Source organism: Propithecus coquereli, unplaced genomic scaffold (assembly GCF_000956105.1).
Source record: "Propithecus coquereli isolate 6110/MARCELLA unplaced genomic scaffold, Pcoq_1.0 Scaffold235, whole genome shotgun sequence".
Taxonomy (NCBI): Eukaryota; Metazoa; Chordata; class Mammalia; order Primates; family Indriidae; genus Propithecus; species Propithecus coquereli.
In genome coordinates, this window is record NW_012147897.1 from 4,600,632 (window position 1) to 4,604,212 (window position 3,581).

Genomic DNA, 3,581 nt, shown 5'->3' on the forward strand with positions numbered 1-3,581 from the left:
ATGAGCAGATACATCTTAGGATAAATTCCCAGAATTGGGCATGCTAGGAAAGGGTAAGTGTATTTGTAATTTTAATATGTCCTATATAAGGATTGAACCATTTACATGCCAATCCATGTATATGAGAGTACCTGTTTCTTCACATTTTTTTTTTTTGAGACAGAGTCTCACTCTGTTGCCCGGGTTAGAGTGAGTGCCATGGCGTCAGCCTAGCTCACAGCAACCTCAAACTCCTGAGCTCAAATAATCCACCTGCCTCGGCCTCCCAGAGTGCTAGGATTACAGGCGTGAGCCACCACGCCCGGCCTATCTTAACCATTTTTAAGTGTATAGTTCAGTAGAGTTTAGTATATTCAAACTGCTGTGCAACCAATCTCTAGGACTTTTCTACCTTTCAGAACTTTTCCACCTTTCAGAACTGAAATTTTATACCCATTAAACAGCTCCCCATTTCTCTCTCTCCTTAGCATGGCAACCACTATTCTACATTCTGTTTCTATAAATTTGACTATTCTAGATACCTCATAAGTGGCATCATATAGTGTTTGTCTTTTTGTGATGGTTTATTTCACTTAGTATAATGTCCTTAAGGTTCATCTGTGTTGTAGCATGTGTCAGAATGTCTTTCCTATTTAAGGCTAAATAATACACCATTGTATTTATATACCACATTTTGTTTATACATTTATCTCTTGATGGACACTTTGGGTTGCTCCCACTTACTGGCTATTGTGAATAACATTGCTATGAATTAAGGGTATGAAAATATCTCTATGACCCTGCTTTTAATTTTTTTGGATGTATATATACCTGGAAGTGGAATTGCTGGATCATAGGTAAGTCTTTTTTTTTTTTAAGGCAGGGTCTTACTCTGTTCCCCAGGCTGGAGTGCAGTGGCCTCATAGCTCACTGCAACCTCAAACTCCTGGGCTCAAGCGATCCTCCTCCCTCAGCCTCCCGAGTAGCTGGGACTACAGGTGCCACACCCCCATCGCCAGCTAATTTTTAAAATTTTTTTGTAGAGATGAGGTCTCACTATTGCTCAGGCTGGTCTTGAACTCCTGGGCTCAAGTAATCCTCTGAAAATGCTAGGATTACACATGCGTGAGCCACCATGGCTGGCCGCATATGGTAATTCTATATGTAATTTTTTGAGAAACTGGCATACTGTTTTCTATAGTGACTGCACCATTTTCCATTCCCACCAATAGTGCACCTGGATCCCAGTTTCTCCATACCCTTGTCAACACTCGTTATTTTCTGTTTGTGTGGGGGGTGAGGGGCTGTAGTAGCCATCATAATGAGTGTGAGGTGTTATTGCTTTGTGATTTTGATTTGCATTTCCGTAATAATTAGCGATGCTGAGGATCTTTTAATATTCTTTTTGACCATTACATTTGTTCTTTAATCAAGTTTCCCATCCTGATTTTTAAGCCCACAACCTTGTTTTATCTCTGTCAAGCCTCAGCTTGTTTGTTATATCCCATTGCTCCAGCTGGATGAGATCATCTTAGATTCCAAGGTTTTTCTGCTTTACTTACTGTTTCTTCCACCTTCATGTCAAGTGTATATTAGACATATCTGGCCAGCCCAAATCATTTTCTCCTCTCATTTCATCCACGAAGGATGACTGAGCTTCTGACTTCCCAACAGCTAGACTGCTCAATAAGTAAGCTGACTTTATCACCCATCTTTGAGGTGTGTAGAGTGCACAAGGCACTCTGGCATAGAATGGGTTGCCCCAGGAATACTGAATTCACTCTCCCTAGACTAGTTCAAGGGGGTACTGAATAGTCTTTTATCCAGAAGACTTAGAGGAGACTCTTCTGTGAGATGGGAATTGACACTAGATAACTCCTGTGGTCCGTTATGGCTCTGAGATTCTGTGATCTGAGCTTTGCTTAATTTGTTTTGCCAGTTCATAGAGAAATTAATTTTTTAAAAAATGTATTTTTGTTCTAGATAGTTAATATTAATACATTCATATAGCTGAAAAATAAAAACAGTATTAAAAGGTATGCATCCCATTCCAATTCCCCTGCCTCCTACAGGCAGTCACTCTTTTCTTATCTTTCCAGTGCTACTTCATACAGAAGCAAGGAAAAATAAGTGCATATTCTTTTTTTTTTTTTTTGAGACAGAATCTTACTGTCTTGCCCTGGCTAGAGTGCCCTGGCGTCATCATAGCTCACAGCAACCTCAAACTCCTGGGCTCAAGCGATCCTCCTGCCTCAGCCTCCCGAGTAGCTGGGACTACAGGCATGCGCCACCATGCCCAGCTAATTTTTTCTATATATTTTTAGCTGTCCGATTAATTTCTTTCTATTTTTGGTAGAGACGGGGTCTCGCTCTTGCTCAGGCTGGTCTCGAACTCCTGAGCTCAAACGATCCGCCCACCTCGGCCTCCCAGAGTGCTAGGATTACAGGCATGAGCCACCGCGCCTGGCCAATAAGTACATATTCTTAACACCCCTTTTTAAACCTTTTTAAAATGTGAAGTGATAACATATACCAATAAAACATAAAACATAACATAAATGTCAAATGCACAAAACATAAATAAATGCAAGCCTGATTAGTTATGACAGAGCTGTACTTGTGGACTCATTATACATAAAAAATCACAACCAGTATTCCAAGAAATAGAATATTGCCAGCACCTGAGAAACTTCTCTTATGGGCCCCTCTCTCCTTCCCAAAGGTAATTACTGTGCTGATTTATAGCTCTAGAGTTGAGTTTAGCTTGTTTTTAATCTATATATTGTTTATGTGTGGCTTTTTCTGTTCAATATTATGTTCTTGAGATTTACCCAAATTGTGTCAAACTGTAATTTGTTTACTTCCATCGTTACATAGTATTCCATTGTGTGAATATACCACCATTAAGTGATCCATCCTACTGTCCTTGGCTGTTTGGGTAAGCTATTATTAGTACAGATAGTGCTGCTATGAATGTGATAGTATGAGCATGCATTTTTGCCGGGTATGTACTTAGGAGTGGAATTACTGGATCATATGGTATGTGTATGTTCCACTTCAGTAGATAATGCCAGCCAGTTTTCTAGAGTGGTGGTTGTAAGGGCTGGTCTGCCTTCGTTCCATCCTTATTCCTAGGATTTAGCGCTTTAATGTTCTGTCTCAAATTATGCAGGATTTTCCAGAGCCTCTAAATTTTGTCCTCCTAGCCCCAAAAGGCTGCCAAATGAATTGCTCAGCTTCTCAGCCTCTCAATTACCTCTTTGGGAAATCATAGGGATACCCTGAAGGGAAAGGCAACTTGAAATACCCAGCCAACCTCTGAATGAACCCTCAGTTCCTGGCATATAATTCATCATTGCCTTGTTTGCTCTCTGGTGCTTTCAAACAGATAGTTTTGTTTTTGTTTTAATATTTTTTCTATCTTTTCGAGTTCTCAGTGAAAATTGGTCAAATTACTTAGTTTCCTGTAACCAGAAGTCCCTTTCCTCCACATTTCTTAGGCAAATAGTAGCATATTACGTACACTGTTCCGTATTTTGCTTTGTTCATTTAATAATATATTATGAAGGTCGTTCTATATCAATATATATGGAAAAAAGATC

General features: G+C 39.7%; 1 protein-coding gene across 1 annotated transcript in view; it reads left to right on the forward strand.

Moving 5' to 3' along the window:
* NEU3 (sialidase 3 (membrane sialidase)) overlaps positions 1 to 3,581 on the forward strand; it is an 18,317-nt gene that overhangs the window by 10,649 nt on the left and 4,087 nt on the right. The window lies entirely within an intron of this gene.